At 36.2% G+C, this 15,482-nt stretch overlaps 1 protein-coding gene across 14 annotated transcripts in view; it reads left to right on the plus strand.

The window, feature by feature from the left end:
* The window catches only part of FHIT (fragile histidine triad diadenosine triphosphatase), a 1,380,560-nt gene that overhangs the window by 283,618 nt on the left and 1,081,460 nt on the right, over window positions 1-15,482 (plus strand). For 2 of the 14 annotated variants that reach the window (XM_049097832.1, XM_049097827.1), the window contains one exon: window positions 9,601-9,655. The exons of the other annotated variants lie outside the window; for them this stretch is intronic. The gene's annotated coding sequence lies outside the window, so the exon portion shown is untranslated. The remainder of the gene's footprint in view (window positions 1-9,600; window positions 9,656-15,482) is intronic. 14 annotated transcript variants of the gene reach the window in all.

The following is a 15,482-nucleotide window of genomic DNA, read 5'->3' on the forward strand; positions in this document are numbered from 1 at the left end:
TATTACACCCAGGAAACTTAACATAGATATGTTATCAGGTATATTTAAATGTCCCCATTAATATCTCATACCTTATAATATATTTTTCCTTATTGTTTATTTTTTAATTGAATCAAGGCTTACAAATTTAATTTATTGTTGCGTGTCTTTGGACTCTTTAATGTAGAGTGATTCTCTGACTTTTATTTATCTTTCATTAGTTGATATTTTTGATGATTCTAAGCCAGTGTTGTGTGGAATGTCATGCCTTGTGGTTTTGCCCACTTATTTCCTCATAATTAGATTTAGCTTCAATGTTTTTGGCCAAAATATTACCTACTTGATATTGTATACTTCATATTGCATTGTATCAGAGTTGCAAAATTTGTTTGTTCCATTATTGGTGGTGCTGTTTGATCACTTGATTAAGATAATATTCTCCTAATCCCTCCATTTTTGGAAATTATATGTGGCTTTTTTTCTTTTCTTTTCTTTTCTTTTCTTTTCTTTTTTTTTTTTTTTTTTGAGAATTGCTTTTTGCTTTGTAATTAGTAATCAATTTGTCTGGTAATACTTTGAGATTGAGTGAATATCCTGTTTCCTAAGAACCTTTCATCCATTGGTTTTTATCATCCATTGATAAAGCTTGTCTAATGGTGTTTTTGTAATTGTATTATTCTTATACATTTATTAGCTGTCATTTCTTGGTAACAAAAGAGCTCCCCCATTCTCCCCACCATCTCCATATTAGGATTGGATTATTTTCATAATAGTTGGAACAATTTATTCATAGTATGTTCCTTCTTTCAGCTAAAATAAAATATGTGTTCCTTTGCTGCCTGTATCATAGCTTTTTTTTTTAAGTCACTATAATCTTTGTATTGAAGTATAACAAACCTATAGAAAAATATACAAATCATAAGTATATAGCTCAAGGAAGTCCTACAAAACAAATATAACAATATAAATATCTCTTTATTCTTTTGTGAGTTTCAAATTATCTTCAGTTTAGCCCGTAGGATCCCCTGTAAGCCAATTTTTATGTCCTTTTGACATGTCTCCAACAGTTTTTCAGAATGCCTTTGAGCAAAAAAAGATATTTTAGGCTTACCTTATGTTTTTGCTACCCCTGATCAAGAATAAGTCATTTCTTCATAGAGTCCTGCCTGGCCCTTTAGTGGGGGATGGAGTTTAGAAATGAAACTTAGGCTAGCTACTAGGTTGTCTGTTACTTAGGTGTCATTGCTTCTAGGATATATATGTACATACATATATATGTATATCTTTATGTATATATATGTATATGCATATTTAACTACATATATAGTCGAATTATAGATTATTATAGAAAATTACATATATACTATATGTATATTAATAATCTAAAATTCAGCAATTCAAATCCAACATCACAAGATTCTTCTTTACCTTCCCTATTCTACATTTGTTAATCTTTTTTATTCCATAGTGAGAGCCCAATGTATTGATTCATTTGCTCTATCCCATAACACACAGAAGATAGTTTCAGAATTACTACATCAATACTCCTCCCAACAACCAATCTGCTAAGTAAAGTTTAGGATTTATTTGTATTTCTTTTTGTCCTAATATTCCACTACAGACATGCATTCAGAGTATTAGATGCAAAAGTTATTTGTTTTTTTTTTTGCAAAAGTTATTTGAATTCATTTTTGTCCTCTGTGATTATTTTTATCAATATGATATATCATTCATTTCCTTTATTTTTCTGTTTGTTGCAGGTTTAGGTTTTGTTTTAAAAATCTTTTTCTATTTTTCTATTTTGTGTATGTAAGACTTTATATGGTCCAAAAATGAAAGCGGGGTAAAAAGTGTTCAAGGAATTCCCATTCCATTTTTATCCCTCCAACCCATATCTAACCTCTATAGTAAACATTTTTAGTTTCTGGTGTGTCTTTCATGTGTTTAGCACAAAAACCAATAAATACATATGTATACACATATGCTAACTTTCCTTTCTTTCTAATGTAGAAGTTAGCATACTACTCATACTTGTTTTCATCTTGCTTTATTATCCTGGAAATTATTTCACATCATTTTATAAAATCCTCCTCATTCCTTATTACAGTTGACTGGTACACCTTTGTATGACATAGCAGGTTTTTTCTCATGGATGGTTGAGTTGCACTTCGTATTTTGTCATTAGAAATAATGCCACAGGGATCCCTGGGTGGCGCAGCGGTTTGGCGCCTGCCTTTGGCCCAGGGCGCGATCCTGGAGACCCGGGATCGAATCCCACATCAGGCTCCCGGTGCATGGAGCCTGCTTCTCCCTCTGCCTGTGTCTCTGCCTCTCTCTCTCTCTCTCTCTGTGACTATCATAAATAAATAAAATTTAAAAAAAAAAAAAAAAAAAAAAGAAATAATGCCACAGTCAATAGCTTTGTACCAATGTTTTGTCATTTGTTTGAAGGTATATGTTCAGAGTGAATAGCTATATCTGACATTGCTGGTAATAAGTATATAGACAAATCAAATAGGTAAACAGATACAAAAGTAAATAGTTACATAGTTTCCTTAACTGATAACAAATTTCCTTCCATACATGTCATATGCCCTTTTGCACTCTTACTAGCAATGTATGGGAGACACTGTTTCTCCATACCCGTGTCAATAAGCTTTTGAACTTATGTAAAACTGGTAGGTAAGAAATGGTATATCAGTGTTGTTGTCTTTAAATAAGCTTTTTAAAATTTTAGAATAGTTTTAGGTTAACAGAAAAGTAGTGAAGATAGTACAAGGAGTTCCCATGTACTCTGTACCCAGCATCTCCTACAGTTAATTGGCTGCATTGGTATAGTACAGTTGTCAAAATTCTCACTGTAGTTTTAACTTGCTTCCTGTTATTATAAAGACAGTTAAGCATATTTTCATATTTTTAAAGGCCAATTCTATATCCTTTTCTGTGAACTGCTTGTTCTTTTATTCTGCTCATACTAAAACCTGGGTTTTAAAGTCATATTTCCTTCAACTTTTAAGAATATGCATTCATATTAGGGTGATTGACACTGAATCTGTAATTATGTATCATACATGTTTTTTTTTTTCCTAGCATGCGCTTGTTTTTTGATTTTGCTTTGGTATTTTTTTCTGTGCAAAAGAATTTTTAAAAATGTCATGTGGCCAAATTTTTCTGTCTTTTCCTTTTTATTTTCTTAAACATTTGTATTTGACTTATAGTTAGAAAAGCTTTCCCCACATCCAAGTTGTATAAAAAGTTCACTCATGTTTTCTTCTAATTCTTGTTTCACTTATTACATTAATGGTTTCTTTTAATTTTAAAACAAATCATGTTGAATCTCAAGGGCTTTCAGAAGTCAAAGGATTAATTCCAGAAGATGTCAGTGGCTGGAGGGAATGGAGAAAATGGAGAAGCCATTCTTCACCTCTCATAGACTCGCAGGCAGGAAGGTTTGGGACTTTGGATCCTTAGTCCAAGGCTCAGCAAATAAAAATCGTCACTGAGTAACTGAAAGAATGAGTAAGTGAAGTTCTAGAAAGAAGCTAGATGGGTGGTTTAAAAATTAGGCATTCTTGGAAGGCCTGGGTGACTCAGTGGTTGAGCGTCTGCCTTCCACTCAGGGTGTGATCCCTGGAGGGATCGAATCCTGCACAGGCTCCTCATGGGGAGCCTGCTTTTCTCTCTGCCCGCGTCTCTGCCTCACTGTGTCTCTCATGAATAAATAAACAAAATCTTAAAAACAAAAAAAAAAAAAGGCATTCTCTAGAGACTCTGATGAGCACCAACACTAGAAAAGTCGAAGTGGAAGGACAAACAAATGACACTTTGGTTTCTAGGCCAGGTTGTCAGGTTGAAGTAATTACAAGTTCCTGGTATCCCAAGGGGAAGGTTCCACTTACCATCTCAGAATGAGATGAGCACACATCTCATTCATTTCTGTTTCCTCTCTAGAGTCTCCTCCATCCTGGTTACTTTGGAAACAATTCTCTTTTGGGTATTTGTCCTTTAAAGAATATAGGATAGAAAAACCTGACCTCTTCCCCATAAGTCTAATTCTCAGAGCTGCATTGGTGCTAGATGTACAACCATTTTTCCCTTATTTTTGCTATGTGTTTATGACACCAAATAGCTGACTTAAATGTGTAGAATTGGCTGAGAAATCCAGATGTTTAGAAATAGAATGCCACTTTATTATCATATGATAATATTATATTATATGACTAGATTTTCTATGTCTTAATGTGTCGAATACACTATGCATAGTTATGTATAAGGCAACAGAATTGCTAAATTAATTATAGGATCATAGTTTTTATTACTTAATTGTATACTACAGTGTGTTTGCTTCATGCCTTCCATTTCATTTTGAAGTGTGCAGTGGCTTTGCTGGTCCAGTGCTAAGTTTTCATTTTTTTTCTATCAGTTGCTTTTTTAACTTAGAAAATGTTTTATGCTCATCTAAAGTCCCATCTAAAATTGAAGATTAGGGGTACCTGGGTGGCTCAGCAATTGAGCATCTGCCTTCAGCTCAGGGCATGATCCTGGAGTGTCAGGATTGAGTCCCGCATCAGGCTTCTTGCATGGAGCCTGCTTCTCCCTCTACCTATGTCTCTGCCTCTCTCTTTCTCTGTGTCTCTCATGAATAAATAAATAAAGTCTTTAAAAAATAAAATAAAGTAAAATAAAATAAAATAAAATTGAAGGTTAAAGTTCCTTTAGCATTATTGAGAATGATAAATGAGATAATTATATAAATGCTTAATGTGTATATATATGTATATATATGTACTTAATGTATATAAAGTACAATTCTTTTTTTTTTATAAAGTACAATTCTTAACACAGAGCATGCACTCAATATATGTCACTAGTTGTGGTTATTGTTCACTGCTCCTTTATAATGCCTTTTAATTTTCTCTCTTATTATCATCATCACCTACTACATTTTTGTGTACTAATTATTTTGGATGTGTAATAATCATAATAACTTTTATTTTTCTTTTGCATTTAAACCAACACAGCCTCTTATTTTTCAAAACAATATTGTAGAATGAGTAAGAACTTATATTCTCCAGTTTGGAAATGAAGAAACACAGATTTATAGGAATACAGAGAATCTGCGAGACCACGTACTTAGGAAGTGGTGAACTGGTAAAGCTGGGTTGTCTGATGAAAATCCATTTATGCCTTATTTTCAAAACTCTCTTGTAAGCTCATTGATGGATGGAATATTACAAGATTTCTTTCTCCACTATAGAGTTAATAGCTTTTAGTTCCAAGAGTGAGGAACAGAACCTAAGCTAACTTAGCTAGAAGCATTTATTCCTTCATGTAACCGACAAGTCTAAGGATGGAACATTAGGCATGGCTGGATCCGGGTGTTCATACTAGCTAGGAATTTGTCTCACCCAGTTGGCTGTTCTTTGCTTTCCATTTCCTTATGTTGAATCTGGGAACTCCCTTGTGGGGTCAGAATAGTTACCAGAAATACCAGCTTAATATCTTTTCCCATTATTCCGGGTCAGTGACTTCTTATCATTAATAGTTCTGTGGATTTCCTTGATTGGATATCATTAGACCAAACTGGGCCATGTGCCCACATCTGAACTCATCCCTTTGGTCAATGTGATAGGAATATATTGGTTGATTAGTTCTGGGTATGGATACCATGTGAAATAGTGTTGGATCAGCCTTTTATAAACCATATAACCTGAGAGCGGGGTATGAATGATTTGCCAAATCAAAATCGAAATCTTATTACCATGTATAAACAAACTTTGGTATATCTATACAATAGAATGACACCCAGCAATAAAAAGGAATACATTTATGATACATGGAACAAATGGATGAATTCCATATACTTTACACTAAGTGAAAGAAGCAGACACCAAAGGCTTATGATTTCATTTATATGATGTTTTTGGACATAGGCAAATTTATAGAGGCAGAAAACAAATTAGCAGTTGCCAGGGGCTGTACAATACGATGAAGCAATGTATGAGGGAACTTTTGAGGGGATGGAAGTATTATATATCTTGATTATGGTGTTGGTTATATATGTTTGCCAGTATTCATAGAAGTATACACTAGAAAGTGTAAGTTTTACTTTTTAAAAATTAGAGCTCCATCAGCTTGGCTAAAAAAATAAACAAAAACATTACAATTATTGAGGGCAGCCCCAGTGGCTCAGCAGTTTAGTGCCACCTTTAGCCCAGGGCATGATCCTGGAGACCCAGGATCGAGTCCCCACATCAGGCTCTCTGTATGGAGCCTACTTCTTCTTCTGCCTGTGTCTCTGCCTCTCTCTCTCTCTCTGTCTGTCTCTTGTGAATAAATAAAATCTTAAAAAAAAACACACATTACAATTATTGAAAAGAGGGGGATACTGAGCAGCACCTCAGAATTCCCCAAACATAACGAAGGGATTCACGACAATGCCCAGTGACAGTGCTATTTGGCACGTGGATTATTTTGAATTGAAGGCATTTGAGACCCTACAGGCTCAAGAGAAACTTTTTCCCTCCCTTAACCACGCAGAAGAATCTAAATTGGAAGACTTTCCCAGAATAAGGGTTATTAAGAGAGAGAAATTGAGTGACCCGTCTGTATGGTAGAGCGAACATCTAATTACCAAACATCTTCTCTTCTTATTGCCCTGTGAAATGGTGAAATGTATTCTTTTCTTCTGAAATTTCAGATTCCTGCCCCCTTCTCCTTAGTTTAGAATGACATGTATACCTCATTTGCCTGTCTTTAGAATTACCACATCTATGTGGATTCTTCATACGTATGACTATTAAATTTGATTTTTGGGGCACCTGGGGGCTCAGTCGGTGAGGCATCTGCCTTCAGCTCAGGTCATGATCTCAGGGTCCTGGGATGGAGCCCCACATCGAGCTCCTTGCTCAGCGAGGAGTCTGCTTCTCCCTCTTCCCCTGCCTGGTGCTCCCCCTTCTCATTCTCTCTCTCTCTCTCTCTTTTTCTCTCTTCTGTCAAATAAATAAATAAAATCTTTATTAAAAAAAAAAAATCTCTTCTCTCCTGTTAATCTGTCTCATGTTGTTTTGATTCTTAGTCCAGCTAAAAGGACCTTGAAGGAGACAAGAGCTTTTCCTCCCTCTGAAAGGGTGAGGCATTCTTGCTCCCCAACAATAACAAAAAATTATGTTTAGTATGTATCTTAGCCTATATGATAGGAACTAAACTGCCTAAATAAGTGGTTCTCAGCCTGTTTCTCACCATCATACATAATGTTGTTGAGATGCCCATTAAGTCCCTTGTACCTATGGTTGCTTATAGTTTCTCATACATGTGCTATAACCCCACCACTTTTCTCACTCTCAAAAAGAAAAAAAATGTATCTAGCTACAAGTTAATGAGAATCATATTACCATAGGGATAATCTTTCAAAGATGCCAAACATCAGCAAGAGTGATTCTTGTTATTAGTAAAATGTTGCTTGGGCACTGCTGGTATTATTTTGCAGCATCATGATTAAGAACCTCGTCTCAAAAAAAAAAAAAAAAAAGAACCTCGTCTCAAAGACTACATTCTTTACTCTTTACTATATGTGTATTTGATGTATATCTTAGTGATTAAAAAAATTAACCACAAATGAGCCCATACTTACATATTATTCTGCAACATACTTCCTTCATTTGATATGTCTTGTGCTCCTTTCCACATTTGGAGTCATTTTTGTTATTATTTGTCTGTAATGGCTGTAGCTTCAATTTTGACTTGAATAGGCAATGCACAATTTAGAGGAGTGTCAAAATACTCAGTAATCAGGAAAAAATATTTTAATTCAGTGGTTTCTTTAAAAAAAAAATTAGGAGGGTTGCCTGGGTGGTTCAGTGGTTAAGCCTCTGTCTTCAGCTCAAGGCGTGATCCTGGAGTCCTGGGATCCAGTGCCACATTGGGCTCCCCGCACAGAGCCTGCTTCTCCCTCTGCCTGTGTCTCGGCCTCTCTCTGTATCTCTCATGAATAGATAAATAAATAAGATCTTTAAAAAAAAAAAGAAAAAAGTTAAGGAAATGTAGGGGGTGCCTGAGTGGCTCAGTTGGTTAAGCAGTTAAGTGTCTGACTCTTGATTTCAGCTCAAGGTCATGATCTCATCATGAGATGGAGCCCTGTGTCTGGCTCTGCGCCCAGTGTGGAGTCTGCTTGGGATTCTCTCTCTCCTTCTGCCCTGATCCCTGCTCACTTGCACTCTCTCGGTCTCTCTAAAATGAATAAATAAAATCTTAAAAAAAACTAAAGAAATGTAAAAAAAAAAAAAAATCCACAATGAACAAAAAATAAATGTTTTAAAGAAAGACCATTGCAGTCCTGACCCATATTGAAGCTGGAAGCAAAAGAAAAATGAAATTAATTAAATTAATGAAGTTAACTAAGTTAATTTAAAATTATTTAAGATTGTCAACTATTGGTGAGAAAATATCAAACATGGTGTTTCCCCATCGAAAATAAGATAAAGAAGTAAATATTGAAAATATTATTGACTTTGTACATATTAAACCCAGAAAATTGAAATTATAATAGATTCTGGTTTCATTATACTTAAGATAATGTTGTATTCATATATCTGCATTTCAATTTTCAAATATTTTTGTAATTACTTTAATGTCTTCCCAAAAAATTAGCTTTTAAAACAATACAAAAAACATGTAGATAAGAGTGTATATACAGGTTTATATAGGCGCAAATGTGCATTAATCTTTATTTAAAATTTCAATATTTTGTCATTGTGGAATTTTTGCATTAATTTTGATTTTAAAAAATATTACATTGAAGTATTATCTTGATTACTGAGGGTTTTTTAGCAGTCTTTAAATTTTGCACCTGAGGCCAGTGACTCACTTATCTCCCTCTAATCCTGGCCTTGAACCTCGGTTCTGCCTTTTGACTAAATTGGAGATGGGCTTGAGGTAGGAGAATAATTAGAGCATTACAAGGTATGGCAGACGATGGTCTCTGTTGTAGTGTGCAGTATTTATCCCAGTGGTCAGGAATGAAGCGGCCCCCAACTTTTCCCTCTGATTGCCTTTTAGGTTCCTTGGCTGGAGTAGATTGTCAGCTAGGCACAGCAGCTGCTGAGGGCTGAAGAGAGCAGAACAGCCTACCCAAAAATATGCTTCTTTAGCATAAGGATTATTTTCAGCTGATTATTTTTAAGAAACTGCAGACACAGGAGAAGCTCTGAAAACAATAGAAGTTACCATTTTGTAAGAGAAATCTACATTTATAAAGGAAATTTACATTAGAAAGGAAGCCTACACCAGGAAGAGCCCATTACTGGAGAGAACTTTTTCTCCTGAGATTATCTGCAAGGCAGGACTACCTCTGTTTACCAAACATCTCCTCTTCTCACCTTCCTGTAAATTGCCCCCTTTGAAGCCCCAGACTACTATCCTTTCCTTTTAGCTCAGGATGGTTTATAAGCCTTATTGTCTAACTGCCTTTGAGTCTCATATTTTTGTGGGGCTCCAGTATGTATGTATATAATTAATTTTTTTCTCCTTTCCTTCTCTTTTTACATAAAAATATGTAGATAACATGGGTGTAGGTAGAGGTTCAGCCACAAACTCAGAAGGTTTATTTTTCCTCCTCTGCAGGGCAGATGACTGGGGGATGATACTTTGAGGCCTTCAGTGACCTTTGTCTAGTGTGGTATGTAGTATTTCCAGAGATTTCTCTTTTTTGCATTTGGTTTGCTTTTTGGAGCTTCTCAGCTACAACTGATGCCCACTTCCTCTGTCTCTCAAACCCTACCATCCTCTTTCTTCGCTTTTCATCCCATTTCCACTCCCATGTGTCCCAGCTGGAATTTTAAAAATCCTGAAATCATTGTCAGATTTTAAACGTCTGACAAAGATGTATTCTTGAGAGAACGCAGTCTAATTGTCACCAGCTGGTTTTGGTATCCTGGTGGTTAAACCACTCTTGCATAGACATTGAGTGATTGTTGAAAATTTCCTACTTGGGGAAGGACCTCTGGCATGTTGTTGGATATGCCAAGAGCTCCATGAACTCTGGCCTTTGGCTCCAGTTTTAGAAGCATTTCCTCTATTTGCTGGGCAGGCTTTATCATTATGAATCTTGCCTTTTGCAAGACCAGTGGATTCTGTAAAGGTTTATTAATCATGATTTAATGTATTCATATGAAAAAATGTAACAGTGAGAGAATAAAGCTTATGTAGGCATTGCAGGGGCTCCTGTGGGGGTTTACTCTATATTACTCATAGCAATGAAAAGTAAAAATGGCAAGTTATATTAGCTAAGTTCAAGATACAAAAGGCAATATTAATTTCACAGGAAGTGTAAAAGGATATGCAAATGTGATCAACTCCCAGGAAAACATTGCAATATACCACTCCAGGCTTTGAAATTATGCAGTTTAATAAACACTTGTTAAGAAGCTTCACACCCCAAACATCGAATTTTAAAGCAAGTGTTTCTGATCACGTACTGTTTTTGTGGAACAGCATTATTTTCCCAAGCTTTTCAAACCTTAAGATTGGGTTCCATTTGGGTGTGCAAAGTTGTGGATTTTATCAGTAGCAGTCACATGTTCTTGGGAAAACACAGATGGTTCAAAAAAAAAAAATCCCATGTTGTTGTTTTTCAATTAAAAGTGTAATTTAGAAGTGTGGGCCATTGGATTAGAACCTGAAGTAAAAATTTCAGTGAAGAATTTACAAGGGAGAATTATCACGGAGTTTTAATTAGTAAAGTCCTCTTTTAAAAAATAAATTTTTTTAATTTGTTCATGAGAGACACACACAGAGAGGGTGAGAGAGAGAGAGAGAGAGAGAGAGAGAGAGACAGGCAGAGGGAGAAGCAGGCTCCATGCAGGGAGCGTGACCTGAGTTTCCAGGGTCAGGCCCTGGGCCCCAGGATCAGGCTATGGGCCAAAGGCGGCACCAAACTTCTGAGCCACCAGGGCTGCCCTAATTAATAAAGTCTTAAAAGGAGAAGCTTTCCAGTAACATCCTTAGGCTGATTCTTTCTGTATAGGAACTTTCCTGTTCATTTATAAGCAGTCCCAAACTTTGACTCCTACTAAAGGGGAAGGGTGGTTAGGAAATTGCATGAGATTTTAAGGTTTAAAGACTGAGCTGTGCAAGCAGAGCAAGAAAAAAAATCTTCATTTTTGAATGAAGTGTTTTCTCAGATGTTTCAATAGATTGTTTAGAGCCTGGAAAGAGTTTTACAGTGATTTTAGACACACATCTATAATGTTTTGTTCTAAATCTGCTTATCTTGTGCTTTTACAGAGATTTTACACAACACTGTTTAGTCTTGTGTTAAAAAATCAAGAGATAGAAAACAGAGTAACACTAAGTGTGGGTGGGGTGTGATTGAAGGAAACAGTTATTTTCAAACACTGCTGGTGGCAACAGGCATATGTATCAAAAATCTTGTTTACTGTTTAATCAACAACTCCCTATCTAGGTATTTATCTTAAATATTTGGACGAGTTCACAAAGGTGTACCTCTTTAAGTAATTTTATCACAGAGCTGTTTATGATATGAAAAAAACAAAAACAAAAACAAAAATGAACCCAAACATCCTAAGCCTGTAATACTTGTTTAAATGTTTTCTGTCTTTAGCGAGTGGAAGATGTGGCTTTTTTAAAGGTTGTAGGCAACTTAGTAACCTGGAAAGATTTTTGCAGTAAGTGAAAATGGAAACAGATTACAAACAGGAAATATAGTTAGCAGGGTCTAATTGAAGAAGGTTTTTCTCCATAGGTCTTTACTGATAGACTAACACGTTCTCATTGTTAACAGTCCTGAAATTTTTATTTGCTTTTACTAAACAGTAGTTCTATTTTTTCTAAAGCACGCATCACTATATAATAAGAGAAAGTGCACATACTGAGAGACAATAAGATAATGCAAGTAATCCTTGCTTTATAAAAGTGTGTGATTTTAAAACAGATTTGCACTACACAGTCTTATTTGCTCGAGAAAAAGATTCCTGCAGTTGTGATGAGTGAGCAGTGTCTTCTTTGGCAATTTCGGTTTAAGTTCACAGCCCTCTGGTGAAACTGGCCTGCCAAGGAAACCTGGAGTTAGGGAAAATGAAAGCTATCTTGTTAGGGATGAAGGTTCTATGGAAATAAAAAAAGTTTAACACATCTTTGAAATTGCCCAGAGGTCAGTAGGCAAACAGTATTTTATTTCTACATACATGCCCACTGAAATTTAACCAGTAGAGGAGTTGTTGTTGTTGTTGTTTTAATAACCTGGGTGTAAGGAAAGACTTTCTAGAATTCAAAATCCAGATGCACTAAAACTTGATTGTATAAAATTAAAAAAATTTTTAAATTCTCTTTTGCCTGTCAAACAACATAAAGTCAAACTGTAAGTGTTGAGTTGGGAGAAGATATTTGCAAGATATATTACTGAGAAAAAGCTAATAACATGCCTAATATATAAAGAGTTATAAATTGAGGGATGCCTGGGTGGCTTAACGGTTGAGCCTCTGCCATTGGCTCAGGTCGTGATCCCAGAGTCCTGGGATTGAGTCCTGCATCAGGCTCCCCGGAGGGAGTCTGCTACTCCTTCTGCCTATGTTTCTCTCTCTTTCTCTCTCTGTGTGTCTCTCATGAATAAATAATTAAATTCTTTAAAAAATAATTATAAATTGAGGAGAGAGGGATCCCTGGGTGGCGCAGTGGTTTGGCTCCTGCCTTTGGCCCAGGGCGCGATCCTGGAGACCCAGGATCGAATCCCACGTCGGGCTCCCTGCATGGAGCCTGCTTCTCCCTCTGCCTGTGTCTCTGCCTCTCTCTCTCTCTCTCTCACTGTGTGCATATCATAAATAAATAAAAATTAAAAAAAATAAATAAAATCTCAAAAAAAAAAAAGATGTTATAAATTGAGGAGAGAGAGACTGGCAAAAATCCAAGAGGAAAATAGCAAAAGACCTAGATAATTCACAAAAATTGATGTAAGAATGGTTCTTAAGCATATGAAAGTATGTTCAATTTATATGCATGATTATTTGTACTTATCAAATACTGGAAACAACCTAAATGCCTGTTAGAAAGGAGATTACTTGAGGAGCACCTGGGTGGCTCAGTCAGTTAAACTCTGCATTTGGCTCAGGTCATGATCCCAGGGTCCTGGGATTCAGCCCTTTGTCAAGCTCCCTGCTCAGCGGGGAGTGTTCTTCTCCCTCTCCCTCAGCTCGTGCCCTTTCTCTTTCTCAAATAAGTAAAATCTTAAAAAAAAAAAAAAAAAAAAGATTATTTGAATGAGTCCCAATATAGCCCCTACAGTGATTTGCTATAATATAGAATAAACAAGGTCCTTATGAATTGAAATGGTGTGAGTCCCAGAGATATTATTAGTGCCAAAAGTACAAAAGAGTATATATAGCAGGCTACATTTTATGTAAGAAAGAAGGAGAAACAAGAGTGTCTATCACCTATCGATCGATCAATTGATTATTTCTGCAAAAGGAAGTGCAAGAAGAATAAACTGGAAGAAATAAAATTAGTAACCTACAGGGTGGGAATGGGATCAGAGAAATTAGGGAAGGGAGTGATATCTTTTTTTTTATAGTTTTAGTTTTGACTTTGAAATCATGTATTTAAATCTTATATGCTCAGAAAAAAATAAAATTACAATATTGGGGGAAATTGAATAAAAACAGTAAATCAGTCCAACTATATATCAAATGGTGACATGATAGCACATTAGGAAAAAAAGAAATACTAATTCAATTGTTTTTTTTGAGTGTAGTACCTTGACTGTGTACCTTCCATCTAATGACAAAAGGACCAGCAAGAAATCTTGAACTTTTGTAAGTTTGCTGTTGATAGTAGTGTTGATGGAACAATTCTGAAATTATTTTGTACTATGGTAGGATTGGAAAAATATGTTAATTTTGGGGAGAGCCAGGATTTTTTGAACCCTGAGCTATTGGATTGAAGGAAATCACTATTTTATAACTACTTACATAATAATTCAGACTAGACTCAATATTTAAACCATTGAAAATTTTGGTGGGAACAAAATATTCGCATAGTTTCAAAATATGTCTCCACACTAGTTCTTCTAGATATCTACATTGTAAGGGAACAAAGTTTTCCTCAGCCCTCTTAGAGTCCCTGGCTGTGTTTCAGGATTTTTTCCTTTGTTACCAGTGGTTCTTGGTCATAGTGCTCCGAAGAATGAAGAGGTAGATCAGACCTAGAGTGATAGGCAGCAAAGCAAGGCTTATTGAGCAATAGAGGAGAGATAGTACAAAGCTTCAAAAGAGAAAGAGGACACTAGAGGGTTGCCACCATAGTTTTTAAGTCTAGGGGTTTTTATTAGCTTGTTAGCTGACTGTTTTAATCTGATTAACCCTCCTTATGTCTGTCATCCAATCAGGTTTTTGTCACCTATCTATCACATGGGAAAGGATGGAGGGCTCCTTCCAGGGTGGTTTCTTTTTTAGGGCAGGGACAGGTCCTGGGTGGGTGGATGGGGTTGTCGATGGGGTTGTCCTTGCCTGTCTGCCTCCAACTATCCTTCATCAGCTGAATCTGAAAATTAAACTGACAATAGATTAACAAGAGAAAGCATACAAATGTATGTAATATAAGTTTTACTTGACATGGAAACCTTTACAAGGAAATGAGGGCCTCAGGAAACAGACCTGAGTATTTTTACACTAGACTTGATGAAGAGAGGCAGTCATTTGGAAAATATGTTTGGTCAGAGAGTATGAGCTAGTAGTTCAACTGGGGAAAACTTAGTTAAGAATTCTTCTTGGTGTCTCTTGTCTTCAGAGATAGGGATGCTTTTTTCCTCCACCTGTCAGGAGGGCATCTCTCGCATGAAGGCTTTATTATGATCTATTTTGGAGGACAGTGCCCACGTACACAGGTACAGGGAGTAACCTGGTGTCTATCACTTTATCCAAAGGATTAAGGCTAATATCAGCAGCAGTGGGAACAACTTCCATCAGGTTGTAGCTGATAGAATGCAGTAAGAATCACATAAGTAGTATGCCTTTCCAAAATGTATAGTGTGAATCTAATCCTTAGGAAACAATCAGCGTAAATATCCTATCCTATGAGTGGGAGGCAAAGAAAATCTAAGGAGAAGAGAGCCTGAGTGGCGCAGTGGGTTAAGTAAGCATCTGCTTTGGGCTTAGGTCATGATCCAGGAGTCCTGGGATGGAGCCCGGGATCCAGCCCCACACTGGGCTCCCTGCTCAGGGGAGAGTTTGTTTCTCCCTCTCCCTCTGCACCTCCCCCTGCTTGTGCTCTTTCTCTTTCTCCCCCCCCCCACCCCAGCTCTGTCAAATAGATAAATAAAATCTTTAAAAAAAAAAAAAAAATCTGAGGAGCTCTTCCAGATTCTAGAAGATAAAAGACACATGACAATTAAAAGCAGCATGAACCTGGATTGGGAAAAAAATGGACATTCTTGGAATTGAAGAAATGTAAATATGGACTATGTGTAAGACAGTATTTTATTAATGTTAAAGCCC

The sequence above is a fragment of the Canis lupus genome, chromosome 20, assembly GCF_003254725.2.
Source record: "Canis lupus dingo isolate Sandy chromosome 20, ASM325472v2, whole genome shotgun sequence".
Taxonomy (NCBI): domain Eukaryota; kingdom Metazoa; phylum Chordata; class Mammalia; order Carnivora; family Canidae; genus Canis; species Canis lupus.